Consider the following 15,798-nt stretch of genomic DNA (forward strand, 5'->3'; position numbering starts at 1 on the left):
CAAGGAGGGGGGAGATACGGGGATACGAGATACGGGGAACTACGAACGCCTGTACCAGCCGCAGGAGATTCCGCTCTTTCATGCCGTGTCTCCTGTCGGCAATCCGCTGTATGAGTCGCAGCGTTTGTTGCGCGCAGTTCGCCATCTTAGTTATTGCATCACCGTTATACCCGTTGCTTTGTATAATCATGCCTAGAATTCTGATTTTTTCAACATGAGGAATACCCGCCCCTTGCGCTTGTAATTTAATGTTTGAGATGGTTGTAGTTTGTCTTTGATGCAGAGGTCGATATAAAAGAAGTTCAGACTTCTGCGGCGAGCATTGCAAGTCCCTACTGCTGACATAGTTTTCGACCTCATTTATGGCCTTCTGTAGCGTACGTTCGATGTGCGCTTCGTGTCCACGGGTCATCCACATGGTGATGTCCGCATACACGCAGAAGTTCAAGCCATCTATCCCCTCCAGCCTCATCGGTAGCCGTATCATGGCCACGTTGAAGAGGACAAAGTACTGAACCCTGCGGGGTGCCTTTGCTGCCCAAGTGTACGTCTTAAGACTGATTTTCACCAAAGTGGATGCGCGCTATCCTGCGCGAAAGGAAATTGGCAATTGTGCACGGGCCGGCATCGGGTGATGAACAACGTTTATTCCCGATAAGATGGCATATATATATACAGTGCACTGTCGTACTCAGGCATGCGCAGATTATGCTGCAGCGAGTGACGTCAGACTTGCTCAGCTCTGCTACATCTTCCCTTCTTCGAACAAACCGGGTTCAGCGTCGCTCCTGTAGAGGCTACCGACAAGGTTCACGTCGCAACCTTGTGCTTCGACGTAGCTCTTGGCCGGGCTCTGTGCAAGGGTCTTCTTGAGGGGCGGAATTGGTTTCCTGTTGCGGACCCATCAGTCGTAGATGTTCTCGTGTGCGTCGAATTTCCCGGCCGTCTTCCGTTTTGAGGATCGCCGAGCGAGGTTCAGTAGCTGGCCTCAGGACGACAGCTGGAGACCAGGTCCGGTTGATTGTGTCATACACGGTGACCTGCTGGCCTGGCTTCGCAGGTGGCAGGTACCTGCTGCCGCGGTTGTAGTACGTCTTTTGGCGTTGGAGTATCTCACGAAGCCGGCTGTGAACCACGTTGCTGGGTATAGCTTGTGGCTCCAAATTGCTTGTAGGCACCGGGAGAGGAGTCCGTGCTTGGCGTCCCATCAGCCTCTGCACAGGGGACTGTAGCACATCATCACGCGGTGTATTGCGCCATTCAAGCAAAGCCATCTGAAATGCAGGTGTTTTAAGGGAACCTTTTTTTTAGAAGCTTCTTGGCTTCCTGCACCGCTCTTTCCGTCATGCCGTTAGACCGCGAGTGGTAGGGGCTTGGACGTGAATTGGGCGATACCTAGGCTGTTCAGAAAAGCCTTCAACTCAAGGCTATTAAAAGGCGGTCCATTATCACTGCTCAACTTCACAGGCAAGCCATGAACCGAGAAAATATCAGAGCACTAGGAGATCAGCGAGGTTGCTGTGATAGTGCGAAGTTCCCGTAGTTCGAAAAAAAACGAGTAAAAGTCGACGATGAGGGCAAATTCGCGACCTTCGTAAAAGAACAAGTCAATGCCAACAACTAATTGCCAGGGTAGGGTGGGAACGTCGTGACTTAAAAGGGGCATTTTGGCGTTTTGCGGCTGATTTTTGAGACACACCTTGCAGACTTTGCAGAATTGATCAATGTCGCTTGCCATGTTCGGCCAGAACATTACGTTCCTAGCCCTTTGCCTTCATTTTATCCGCTCCAGCGTGTGCCGCGTGAAGGAGGCGGATGACGTCGAATCTTTCTGACTCCGGTATGATTACCTTGTTGCTGCGAAACACGAGGCCATCCTGCACGTGTATCTCGTCGCGGTACCCCCAGTAGGTCCGAAGTTGCTCTGGGACTTCGAGCTTATGAAGAGGCCAATCTGTCTCTGCATATTCCCGCAGCTTTGTCAGGTTGGTGTCGTCACCGGTTGCTGCAAGCAGGTCTTTCAAACAGTGCTCGGAGGCTGAAACGCAATCAAGAACATTGACTTGAAATTGCTCGTGTTCTTCCATGCATGCCTTACTGGGAAAACGGGATAAAGCATCTGCTAGGAACAGTTCTTTGCCAGGTTTATAAGCCACGATAATGGGGTAACGTTGCAACGTCAGTCGCATGCGTTGCAAGCGTAGCGGGCACTGGTGTAGCGGTTTATTGAATATGGCCTCCAGTGGCCGATGGTCTGTGTCAACTGTTACTGCATGCTGTCCAAATAGATAATCATGAAACTTTGTGCAGCCGTGCACTATCGCGTGAGTTTCCTTTTCTATCTGAGCAAACCTTTGCTGGGAATCTGTGAGTGACCGTGACGAAAACGCAACGGGGTGCGCTTCTTGCATCAGGGGCCCTATTCTCGATATTCACATTCGCCTGTCGGCGCCATATTGCCTCTCTGATTGGCTGTCAGAAGTGTCAATCGCCGTCAATGGGCGTGTCAATCAGGGTCGGTTACGCGGGCACTTTTCGCGGTGACGTCGATTTGACGTGACATTGAAAATGCATTTTCGTAGCGCTATTCTTGGTGCCCGGCTGGTACATATATGTGATTGTGAAGGGAAAAGAAGCTACAAGCGGTCCGTGCGAGAGCACTTGCGCTCGACTTGCCAATTCGGAGAAAATAGCTGCACACCGGAAATGGCAACTTCCTAAAATCTGATTGGTTGGAACAATATCACGTAAATCATGTGATAGGCACACATTTTGGAGTGATGTCAGAATGACGTTTCATCACGTTTACGTTGTGCCGCCATTGCAAAAAATGGCTGAAATTCGCCGCCATCATTTCGCCCGGCGAAAGGTACCCGAATCATGCAAATGAGTTAGTGAAATGCTGATTTATACGGCGTTAGGTAGCCGCATTTTAACGGGTATTTATTTCAAGACAAAACTAAGCTTACAAAAGTCTTGTTTTGATTGCACAATGTAATGATATCGCGTTGTAAGAGCTCATCTGAAATAAGCAACCCTCGAGAGCGTTAATAGTGAAGGCTTAAGCGTACAGCCGCATGGGAGCGCTAACTGCTCTCCCGTTGCAAACCCTTCGCTCGCGGTGAGAAATCATCCGTCCGTGCGGTTAGTGAAGCGCGAAAATTGCTCGAATGGCGGTGCCGGCGCTGCGATTTGCTGCTCCTTGCATTCATTCGTCGTTTGTTAAACCCTAGAAGTGGGAAAGGTGAGCGACTTTCGAGGTCACCGCGATGCTTTCGAGTTGTCTCTGACTAGACAGCTCGTCTGTGCAATCATCTGACGAGGCATATATGTGGTGGCTATGCAAGGATGCATTGCGGCGAGAAGCAGTGCCGAACTGTCGAGCTCTGAGGGACGATCGCCAGCTGTGAAACGTCGCTGAACGGATGGGCTTTGCCTCGCGTGATGAGCGGATGACACGAGAGGTGTTCGCGCGGCCGAGCAACAAACTCCAGGAATATGTCGGGCTTCTTGACGAGACATCCGTGTGTGTGTAGCATCATTCTCATTCCTTTCGCATGCATGCTGGAGATGACTTTAAAACAAGAATCCGAAATTTGTTTCGGCACTTCGCGTTGCTTTTTTCATACTGTGTTTCAGTTTTTGCACACAGCGCCAAGTTGAGAAAACAAAGCCTAGCATGCTAGTACGTTGATCGATTTCTTTGTGTTTGGTGTTGATGAATGTGAAAGGCAGCATCGGTGAAATCAGCTGAAAGGCGTCGTTTCCTTAAGTGTGAAAAAAAAAATGCGTGACATTGTAAAAGAATACTATAACCTGTCTTAAGCATTATTAATGAAGCACACTAAAGTGATTTCGCTATTCAAGCTGAAATTTTCATAACAGTGTTACATCATCAGTTACGCAGCAGTCACGTGGAAATTACCGTAGGAGGGTGGAAAAAATTATTTCTCTAAGGGCACACGGAAAACAAATATATATGAGTCTTGTACATTTTATTTACAGGTGTGGTGTTCCTGCCGGTGAAGGTTCCAGCTCACAAGAATCTGTGCGGGATCCATTCATGACCCATTTATGTGCAGTCTCTCTCCATGTGCTGCCCACATGGAAATCGTTAAACTGGTGAGCACGTGCTTAGTGTGTTGTGGCAGGCATGAAGGGATAGCATGTTTGCCTGCAGTAAGATTGCATGCGGCTAATGATATCTGTCTGCATTTATATATAGTTTATTGAGCAAGGAAGAACAGTGTAAATAGAACCACATGTAAATTAATCATGTCTGTACTTTTCAGGTGACAGTGGAGATAGGTGTAGGTGACACGCAGTGTTGTTCTCTGGCTTTGGATTTCTCTTAGTGACCGCAATGTCAAGGTAGCCTCATTTCAATTGGTGCAAAATGAAAAAGCATGCATATACTAAAAAACTCATGGTAGTCATAAACAGTTGAACTTCTGCCCTTCCTTGCAGTGCATTCTGTGGTGGTTTTCTTGAGTATAAAAAGTGTGTATTAATTATTTGTATCCGTCAGTTTAGGAAATGTGTCATCAAGTACCTCTAGCTATTGGCAACACTTCGTTTTGATACTAATGATTGATTTTGCAGTCAGCGTATTTTACATTTGTGCGTAAAACTAGACAATAGTTGAACTTGAGGCTTCAACAATTTCTCATATTTGGAAACGCAATGTCTAGCTCGTTGGAAGATTTCAGTGCACAGCGTTGATTAATGTGCAGGTGATGGTTTGCATCTTATGCAGATGTGGTGGACTACTCTCACCGTGGGGTCTCGTGTGCTCGGGAGCCATGATGCCAGATTCATCTTCGCTCACCCCTCGGCTGGACTGGCTGCCTAGCTGGGTGGTGATACCGGGTTCCTGAACGATTACATGAGGTGTCTGCAAAGGTGTCATGGTCATGGTACGCCATGGTCAAGAGTTCTCTGCAAAGGTCAGCGGAGCTTGCACTGTGCAACACAACATATTCATCCACACTCAGCTGCAGGACCATGACACCACTGGCAGGTGGTGATAACAGAAGGAGCACCAACATCTACAGCAGGGAGGAGGACACAACACCATTTGGATTCTACCTGACAGACAGGAAGTGCATGATCAGCAGCTGCTTTCGAGAATTGCACTCACTGCCGTGATTGTCATGTGTAGCTAGTAATCAGCATACATTTGCTCTGCTTCAAGTTTGATAGCATACTGCCAGGAAGCTGATGAAGTCTTCATCATTTTGGTGCTGTTCTTTGAATAGGACCATATTGGTGATATCCATGACAGTAGAAATCATTTTTGTCTGGTGCTGCAGTTTTGTGTGAGTCAGGAAGTGCCCCAAGTGTTTTCAGCCTACCGTCTGTCAACTTGCTGAGTGCATGCTTCAACACATGCTTTGGTGATTGTGAAGAAGTGCTTTCCTTCGTGTGGTGCCTCCCTACGTGTTCTGCTTGTACACAACGCACATTTTATTTGGTGCTTAAGTTCAGTGAAGGACAGGAAAGCACCAAAATGTTTTCCTTCCAGCACCTGGGTGTTGACTGGACATGCTTTCACCAATGCATTGTTTGCTTTGGTGTTTGTTGAGAGCCAGCAGTCCACAACATGCTCAACATACAGCATGGTCGCTGCGTCTCTAGTCATTTACAACATCTGTTCTTCAGGGTGCAATACGTCTTGTGTGGCACTGTTTGTGTGATGAGATCACAACATGCTTTGCCTCATGGCATTTGGTTGCCTCTGTCTGCTTGCTTTTGACTGCTTCTTTCACATGCTGCACGTAGTTATACAGCAGTGAACTATTTTTCCTGAAGGTTTGGAGGAGAAATTCTAGAGGCCCGTGTACTGTGCGATGTCAGTGCACGTTAAAGAACCCCAGGTGGTCGAAATTTCCGGAGCCCTCCACTACGGCGTCTCTTATAGCCTTAGTCGCTTTGGGACGTTAAACCCCATAAACCAAACCATAAACCAAACCTATTTTTCCTGAAGGAAAAGTCATGTAATTGTTTCACGGTCAATTTCCCAGATGAAAATGCAAGGCCTGGCCAGCGTTCTGACACGTGTACCCATTCCCATCTTCTAGCTGAAATTTGTACCCCTGACGAAAACCTACAAATTGTACATTAATTCAGTTGAAGGTAACTGGAAGTATAAATTATGCAGCTGGACATAATTTGTGTTTCAATAATAAAGCTCTAAGCGCTGGCATTTTGTCCTTCTTTTGTGTTGTCTTTCACTGCGCTGTTTTTCCAATTCGTAAAACGTATCAACCAGCCCATATTTGCCCTCTTCTGGAACTCCAAATGGCATTTTGTAGCTGGAAGGGCATGATTCGGTTCAATAAGTTAGCTGGAAATGGATCATAATAGTAGTAGTAGTAGTAAACGCTATTGATTTTTCTGGGTTACACAGCCGGTCTTCCCAGGTTCGGGATCTTTTTCTCTTTCCAGGATTTGAGGTCCAAGATCTTTTTCTGTGCTGGGCTATCAACCTTGAATGCAACCTTGAATGGAAGGTCACTGCCCACCTGTCCTCCCAGTGAAACTGTGTTAGATCCCATTTTCATTGCCTCATCCCCTTGCACTTTTCATTCATATAAGTTGGGGTTGCTGTTTGGTCATTTTAAGACAAATCCTAGACAACCTGTTTACCCTCTGCACCCTTAGTGTGACTGGACCATATCAGTGTCCGTGCTGCCATTTTTCTGTTTAGCAAAGGTGGCTACTTCAGCTGGCTACTTAAGTTTGCAAACTAGGCAACACTAATGTGCATGTACACCACTGTCAAACGGTTATGAAAGATGAGTCTGTCCCCAAAAAATTCTTATCTTTGTAGACGAGACATATTCGTCAATGTGTATTGTTGCACTAGGTAATGATTCGCAGTTAGGCTGCATAATGAATTCTAGGATGCATGAAGTTCAGTGATGGAAATAAATTATTTTGCCAATAATGGCTTCCACAAACTTTTCACTCTGCATGTAAAAGACACCTCACTCCTTTTAAGCAAATTGCAACACCTAAAGAGGCATTGCAACTTGTCTCACACCCCAAATATGTGGGGCACACTTAAGCTCAGCATTCATGGGTATGACACAACAGTGTTCATGGCTCCCTGCAGCGGTTTCTCTTCACACACACAGTCACTGTTCTTCATTCATGTTCACACATTTATCAGAGTTGCCTCAGCACAGGTTCCCAATTCTTGTCTTTGAACTCTTCCACACTGCAGTTCACCTATGTAATGTTATTGTAATTAGTTTCTCACTAATTGGCACATCTCTAGTTCACTGCAGTAATTACATTGCTAGGCTTCAAATTAAGCCAACAGCACCCACACATCACTCCCCCCCCCCCCCCTTTGTACCTCAGCAAAGTCAATGTGCCTACACGGTCTAGTTGGTAGCGTGCCTGGCTGGCGATCCAGGGGTCATGGGTTTCAAGGCAGAAAGAAATTTATTAATTTTCTGTACGTAAAATCTGTTATTTTATAAAGTGAAGTAGTTTCAGACGTGTGCTGACGTTTGATTCAGATTACAAATCCTCTTTTCAGTGACTTTCACTGTGGACATCCACGCGTGAAGCTTGTCTTTTGACGCAATGCCGGCTGGATAACACTGGGTTTTCTGCTGAATGGCAGCCTCTCTCCTTGACAGTGGTGTGTGCAGGCTTTCCGTACCTTTCTTTTCTGGCTGCACATGGCACCCAATAACTTCTTAGCACTAATTGCGATGCCATCACATACCATACAGCACTAATAATATTACCTGGTGGTAGTCAGAAAAAAAAATTATTCTTATAGTGTGAAAAAAGAATAGCAGCCTGTTTCCACCTGACTTGGTTTGGTTTCATACTTCTGCTAGAACTTTCAGAGAAATTAGCCAGCAAAGCTGTACAAGACGGTAATTTTTCAGGGAGCTTAAATTTTATGCACAGGCACTTGCAATGACTCCAATTTCATCAACATTTTGCAACCTGTTCTATCATTATATTGGTGAATAGCTTCTGTTCATTTATTTAACACTCTCCTCGTGGAAACTCTGAATCAGACTTGCTTACCATTTTTCAGGCTGCCTTAATCATGCTCAAAAAAACAATTTACCCTCCATGTGCACACACCACTAGGCATTTTAAGTGTTCTGTTTTTTTTTTTCATGCAGTGGAGTGTAATACATACATAGAGGGGAGAAATCTCCAACCTGTCACTTATGCTCGAGCACCAGAGCGGATTTTAAACGCTCATATCAGGCTTGCCCAAACAAACCGAAAGCTCCTTTCCAAGGGGTGGAATCACAGGAGTGATGGGAGGCTTCTCTGCGCAGCTCACAGGCAGAGCTTCAGCTTTGCATCATGGCCTGGGCCTTGAAGGTTGCTGCAGCCAAACAGTGCCTGGTCACCTAAAGTGGCCTGAGGGCCGTCGCCGACCTCTTCAACGCCCCTTCACTAACCCTCACCTGATCCACTGAAGTGGGACTAATAAAGTTATTACCAACCAAGGGCTGTAATAGCCTTCCTGCCAACGCACTTCACCATGGTAATTTTGAACTGCTTCTTTGAACAAATAATCTCTGAGCTGTACACAAGCTTTGTTCTCAGTACAGGTAGGCCCTTTGTTATTGGAATGTGGTAATCTATTGTTGCAGAGCAACTTCGATTAGTCCTCAGTGTCCTTTCAGACATTTGCCGACATTTCAGCACCTACATCTGGTATGGTGCCCTTCACTGAACTGTAGATATCATATTTTGAGTGTACATAGCGGGTTGTCTATTTTAGTTCACAGTAAAGGAAGGTACTTTGAGAGTGAACGCATTTCATTGAGCATTACTCTCCTGCAGTGCGCAATAGTGGCATCGCAGGGTCTTTATTGCATCAGTGTATGGAGTAAATGTTGCCTAACGGCATTGTGATCCACCACTCAAAGAAAACCAACAATGGCCCTGATATGTATCAGCGCTGGTGTTTTGTCCTTCTCTTGTGTCTCGTCTTTGATTGCGCTGTTTTTCCAATTCGTTAAATATGTATGTGGTCAGGAGTGTGCACAGAGGGAAAGTCATGCACTTGCACATCAGGCTAGAAACATGACTGAGGCCTCTTGTAGATTGCTCGTGGCGTGCACAGGGCTTGCCAAAACCAATCCACATCATCCAATGTTATCATGCTGCATTAAGAGACCTTTTGCTAGAATACCACTGCTTGTCTGTGATGCTGCCTCCCTCAAATACTGTGGGTCATGTTAGCCTTGCATTTATTGCCCCCTTTGTGTGTTATCTTGCTGCTGTGCATGCTTGTGCTTTTCTTGTTGTGTTGCTGTTCTTCCTTCTTAACTCACCGTTGTTTTTATTATCCTTCAGCTCCTTGACCTGACCCAGAGCCATGTTCAGGCTTAATATGACATGCGCACTAGATAATACGCGTGTATGTCCATGATATGATAATAACTTGCATGCACGTTAAAGAACCCCAGGTGGTCGAAATTTCCGGAGCCCTTCACAACGGCGTCTCTCATAGCCTGAGTCGCTTTGGGACGTTAAACCCCAATAAACCAAACCGATAACTTGCATGAAGCAAATAAAGCAAGTGTCTTGCACACTGCATTACCTGTTTGTGATGTGGCATCACACTCCACCTTCATTATCCCCCTCTATATTCGTCCCGTTCCCCAATGTTGAGTAGCATATGTGAAGATATCTTTTTCCAGCCGACTTCACCTTTCTTGACATCACACATTGCCCTCTTACAAGGAATCTTGCTGCATTGAAAGGAGCTGCCTGGTGCTGCTGTGGATGCATTACTGTTGTCCTACAGCAAAGGAATTGTAGGGATGGGCATGACAAATTTTGTTTCACCTCTCACATTTTGGTGCGTACTTCCATCACACGAGTGGTGTACCTGCCTATATGCCCTTGGTAAGTGCTGTGTGCTCATTGTTAGACAGAATTAACGAGATTGAGGGCCTTTTCAAACATTGAAATCAAATAGCATTATTGAAAGCCTTTTTTTATTTGAATGAAATTATGTACCTGCCACTCTATGCCATGCATTCGTGAGGTGCTTTTATATAAAGTCCGTGAAGTCTGCTTGCAGGCAGGCTTAGTTAATGTTCACAAAGCAAAAGATGAGTGCCATGTCCTATTGAGATTAAGTGAAACGCCAACACTGTGAAATACATGCTTCTGTTGACAGTGGACTTTTAGGTTTGTCTGTTTTTCTTTAAGTACTGGCGGGAAACAATATCTCCCTATTTTTCTTTCGCATTTGACGCTTTTGATAATAAGACGTACGCGCTCATAGCGTTGCACTTGACGCGATTCGCAGTCGCGTTTCGTGCGCGGCCGCTTGCAAACGTAACCAAGGGTAGTGTTAAGGTCTATGCACCTGAAGAAGTGACACGGTGAGGTAAAGCTTTCCAACGCCACTGACGCGTTGAGATTACGATCGAGAGCCAGCCGTTTCTCCGCCAATTCCTCTCCCCGTGACGCTGATCGCATCTCACAAGTACGGAGACGCGACACGCTACGCGATGGCTTCGGGCAATAAGCGTTCGCTTCATGCAGCACAATTACCGCTAAACTCTTATTTCCGTGACGACCGGCCACAGGGTCTTTAGCGTCGCATTCAGCACCATCACTGTGCGGCGAGTACGCCGAGACCGCCGCCGCAACGCAATTCACCGTCCATCTCTACGGCGCTACTTTGCTAACTCCCCTTCGCGCCGCAACTCGGCGGTGTTTTTTGTACTTGGCGCCAAGTAGCAGACGACACCGTTTATTTTTTGTCATACTTTTTTCTTTATTCTTCAATGTCGTCATTACATTCTGCTGTTACGCATTTTCGGACCGCCCCGATTCACACGTCACGGGTACGCCCCGCTCATGGCGGATTGGCGAATATCGAGAATCGGGCCCCAGGTCTGCGCCTACCCCGAACTGACTTGCGTCAACGGATAAGGTAACTGCTTTCTTGGGGTCAAAAAAACGAAGGATCGGGGCCGTTATCAGGGCCTGGCGCAACTTTTCGAAGCTTTCTTGCTGCTTTTCCGTCCATACCCATGCAATTTCTTTGCGCAGCAAAGACCGAAGAGGGACGGTCACTACAGACATGTTAGGGGTGAAACGTTGCACAAAATTTATTCTGCAAAGAAAAATTTGCAGTTCCTTACTATTCTTTGGTGCTGGCATTTCCAGAATATCTTGCACGCGTTGTGGGTCTACTCGCAGGCCGTCCACAGTGAGCACGTGTCCCAGGTAGCGTACGTCGGTCTGGAAAAATGAAAATTTCTTCAAGTTCAATTTCAAATTATGTTCGCGACAGCGTGTTAAAAGAAGTGGCAGTCGTGCTCTTCTTTTGTCTTGCCCCATAATAGGATGTCATCCATTACTACTGCTAAGTTTGGCAAACCTTCTAGCACGCGATGCATCGCTGCCTGAAACACTTCCGGGGCTGAGGCAATTCCGAAAGGCATGCGCAGGAAGCGATATCGTCCGTAAGGTGTGCTCATTGTGCATAGCTTCGAACTTGCGTTAGTTAGTATGATTTGCCGGAATCCTGAAGCTGCGTCTAGAGTTGTAAAGAACTTTGCTCCGGCAAGCCTAGGCACAACATCTTCAAGGGTCGGCATGGGGTAGTTCTCTCGTAGCAAAGCTTTGTTTAGTGCTGTGGGGTCTAGGAAGATGCGCACTTTTTCTTTCTTAAGCACCGTGACCATATGACTGGACCATTCTGTTGGCTCATTTACCTTGGATATGACTCCTTGCTCTTCCATGCGATGGAGCTCGGAGGGCCACCGGAACTCTCCTCGCCGGCACGACCACTCCCACGGATCCGGGCTTTAGCTTCATCGCGTAATCAATGTCTTTTAACTGCCCCAGTCCACTGAAAACACCTTCAAACGATTGCGCTGCTGGGTGCAATGGGTCGGCGTGCACATTTTGCACGCGACAAGTAAAACCCAGGCGTTCAGCCACTGATCCACTGAGAGTCACGGGCACGTTTTGGTCGACCACGAAAAACGTCTCTTCTTGCATTTTGTCGTTTGCGCGCAAATGCAGCCTAATTTTTCTTTTGGCCAGAGTTTTATGGCCGAAGAACGCTGGTAACGTTACGCGACATTCTTGGTGCGGTTTGCTGGCAGTTTGTCGACATCCTTGCTTGAAATTACACAGCAGTTAGCTCCTGTGTCCAGCTCGCACGTGCATGGGCGTCCTTCGATGTAAACTGTCGCGCTCCAATGGTCTGAGGCTAGGGCACCGACGGTCAGTTCGCAAAAGGAAATCGCTGTCATCGTCGTCTTGCAGTTGGCGCAGTTCCTTTTTCGAACCTCTGTCATGCGGGGCGCCAGTGCTTTGCATGCTTGAGCGAAGTGATTACGCCCACCGCAATTCGTGCACACTTTCCCTTGAGGCGGGCACATCACGCCACGGTGAGTGAGATAACCACAATGACTACAAGGCCGTTTTCGCGGCCCGACCGCCTGGACTACTGCGTCGCCTGCTGTTTCGGTGCCGTCACTGATTTCCTTAAACTGCCCCTTTCCTTGTTCGTGGGCTCGGGATATTGTAACTGTCTTCTCATACGACAGGTTTTCGGCAATAAGCTTTTGCTGTAAACCTTTGTCTTGAACTCCCAGGATTATCCTGTTGCGGCGCAAGCGGTCTTCCAAGTCTCCGAACTCGCAGTTTTTTGCTAGCAGCTTTAGGTCTGTCAGCCAGTCGTTAAAAGGTTCCCCTTGTTTTTGATCTCTTGATCCGAAGCGGAACTCATGGAATGTCAGATTCGTATCTGGTTTGTAGAATTCCTCAAACTTTTTAAGCAAAATGTCTACGTCGTTCTTGTCCTCTTCCCCGTCGAATTTGAAAGTGGTATAAGTTTTCCTGCCGTCTTCTCCAATCGTTACAAGTAACGTCGCTGCTTGCACTTCTTTAGGCTATTTGCTTTACTGGGTGGCCGTGGAAAACAGCATGAACTCACTTTTCCATGTTTCCAAGCAGTCCATGCGTCGCCCGAGGTATCGAGTGGTTTCGGCGCCGGGAGCAGCGTCGACGGGGCGGACATAGTGAATGGGCACCGCTGCCACCATGTGCACGGGCCGGCATCGGGTGATGAACAACGTTTATTCCCGATAAGATGGCATATATATACAGTGCGCTGACGTACTCAGTCATGCGGAGATTATGCTGCAGCGAGTGCCGTCAAACTTGCTCAGCTCTGCTAGAGCAATGTAGTTGTGTGCGTTCCCCAACGTTTAAAAGAGCCAGGTTTTCTAATATCGCCTTGTGTTTTAAGTTATCGAAAACTTTGGTGAGGTCAAGTCCCACTATTACTTTCGCATAGAGCGACTTAGTATCTAATATGTCATGTTTGAGCTGTATCATGCCATCTTGCGCGGACAAATGCGATCTAAAACCTATCATTGAATGGGGGCATAAGTCTTTGTCTTCCATGAAATTGTTTAGTCGCGTTTGAATCATATGTTCCATCAGTTTTTCTACGCAAGGTGTCAGGGATATAGGCCTTAGATTTTCTTGATTGAGCGGTTTCCCTGGCTTAGATATGAAAATTACCTTAGCGGTTTTCCAGTGCTTGGGAATCTCACCCTTCTCCCTGCATTCTTGCATGAAATTGGTCAGCGCTGTTATAGATTTGTCGTCTAGGCTTCCAAGCATTTTGTTGGTTACTGATAAGCGAAAGGAACGCCACAGCCCACCTCTGCAAACGGCGAGCAAAGGTGCTCTCCAGCCGATTGTCGTTGGAAAAAGCGCCGCGCCGCGGTTGAAGCGAGAGGTACACAAGAAGGGGTAGGAAGCAAAAATCTGACAGACGCCAGGATTAGGAGCAGGACAGCGCTAGCACCACCGCGCGCCCATACGCAAGCATGGCGCAAGCCCACCTGGCTAGCGCCGCTGCGCAGCAACTAACTGAAGTGAGGCGTACCGACGGCTCCCATTGCGAAGCGGCCGATGCGGCTGACATTGCAAAAATAGACGAGGCGCTGCACGAACGCACTGTATAAAGTCTGGACAATCCGCGCGTTCTCTCACCTCCAGCGGGCTTGCGCTGTTTGCGCGGCTCCGAAAACTCAGCGACCGAGAGTTTCAACATGGACGCCGAACGAAAACGTCGTCTCGCTGCGCTGGCTGTAATTGAAGTTCCTGAGGACGACGAGGAAGCTTTGGCGGCTAAAAAGAGATCATGTTGGACAAAGCCTTGGTTGGAAAAAAAAGTGTTTTGGGCGTGCAGAACCTGCTGTACGAGAACCTACTTGAATGCGACCGGGATCAGTACAAAGGCTTGCTGCGACTGAGTCCACAGCAGTTTTACCAGACAGTAGCTCACTGAGCCTACCTTTCGTCTGAGCTCGTCTGAACCTACCTTTAGGAGTAGAAAGGCGACCCCCAGGGAACGACCGAGTTTAAAGCGAGAATCTCGAAAATTTCGAGGGTGAGGGAGTGGAGGTTGTATGAGCACCAGCACAGCTTGCTTGGCTGAGCACATACCTCTGGGGTCTCTCCTTTCGTTCTCAGTATACTCATATAACATCTGCTGTCAGACCATAACGCTTGGAACTCGCCGCGAATGCGGCATCGTGCAAATATAACTGTAAATTAACAAAAATGCTTTATTAAGTTCTAATTATTGTTTTCAGAGGTAATATTCCATTTTCAGGATGGAAGCCCGACAGCCGTATGTTGTAATCAAACAGCCAATTCATAAAAATCTTAGTACGTGCTATGGCTAGGAATATATCTGCTCTCTGGGCAGCCCTGAACCGAAACGAATATTAAAACGCGTGTTAGCGGCGCTGGTCTCTTCGCTCATTTGCAGCGTTTGACAATTACTGTAAAAAAAAAATTCAAGAACAGTGTCATTAACGTTTTACCAAAACGAAGACGTAACATTGCTGTGTCGTTGCCGTGTCACCTGGTGCTTCTCATATGTCCACTGAAACAGTGAGACAAGTATCGCGCTCTTCCTGATCAAAAATTATTTTATCATGCACGCCTGAATGTAATCAGTGGTGTCATATCATGAGCTCTTTTGTTCTGTTTTTGCTGTCTCCAAGCGAGTTTTAAATGGATGAGAACAAAATGCCGAAGGAGTCAACCGTGGGGTGCTGTTTTGCTACCTAAGAGAGAAGTTTTCATCCCCGCAGTGACTAAGGCGAATACGGATGTTTCCTCCGTTACTGGACTGAAGGACGGCCTTCCCGTCCATGTTTCCTATAACAGAACGCTTCTGTTTTTCCGCGTAGTAAGTATCCATAGAGTTACAGACTTAAAGTTGCGGAGAGTAGAGTTACGGACTTTTAAAACGCATCTAAAGTTTACCCGCACTGCACCAGCGCCGCCTTTCCCCTGGCTGTCATTTCTGAACTTCTGTCCGGGCACGTCGCCAGCGGAGCGCAGTTATAATCAACAACATCTCGACTAGTACGCGTGATGCTCGCACCACTAGCACTTTTTCTTTTATTTAGAGCGCGCGCCATACTGCTCGAAGGTGCACAGAAGTGGTGTTGCCGCTCGGTGTGAGAGAAACTTATTGCATCGGGGGCTGTCACAATAGTTCTCGGAACACCAAGGACCAAGTGCTTCCTGTGGAATTCTGCAATTTCGCGGACATGTCCTACATTGTTGGAAAAAGTTTTGAATATTAAAAAAGTTGTAAGTTACTGTAATGGAAATATTGGAAAATTGTCCGCCCTTTCTATGTGGGCCGCCGCGGTGGCTCAGTGGTTATGGCGCTCGGCTGCTGGCCCGAAAGACGCGGGTTCGATCCCAGCCGCGGCGGTTGAGTTTCGATTGAGG

General features: G+C 47.2%; 1 pseudogene; it reads right to left on the reverse strand.

Moving 5' to 3' along the window:
• Nucleotides 1-776: 776 nt before the first annotated feature.
• Nucleotides 777-11,835, reverse strand: LOC149347318 (uncharacterized; annotated as a pseudogene).
• Between the last annotated feature and the right edge of the window lie 3,963 nt (nt 11,836-15,798).

Source organism: Amblyomma mixtum, chromosome 4, assembly GCF_055824585.1.
Source record: "Amblyomma mixtum isolate Tamu chromosome 4, ASM5582458v1, whole genome shotgun sequence".
Lineage (NCBI taxonomy): Eukaryota > Metazoa > Arthropoda > Arachnida > Ixodida > Ixodidae > Amblyomma > Amblyomma mixtum.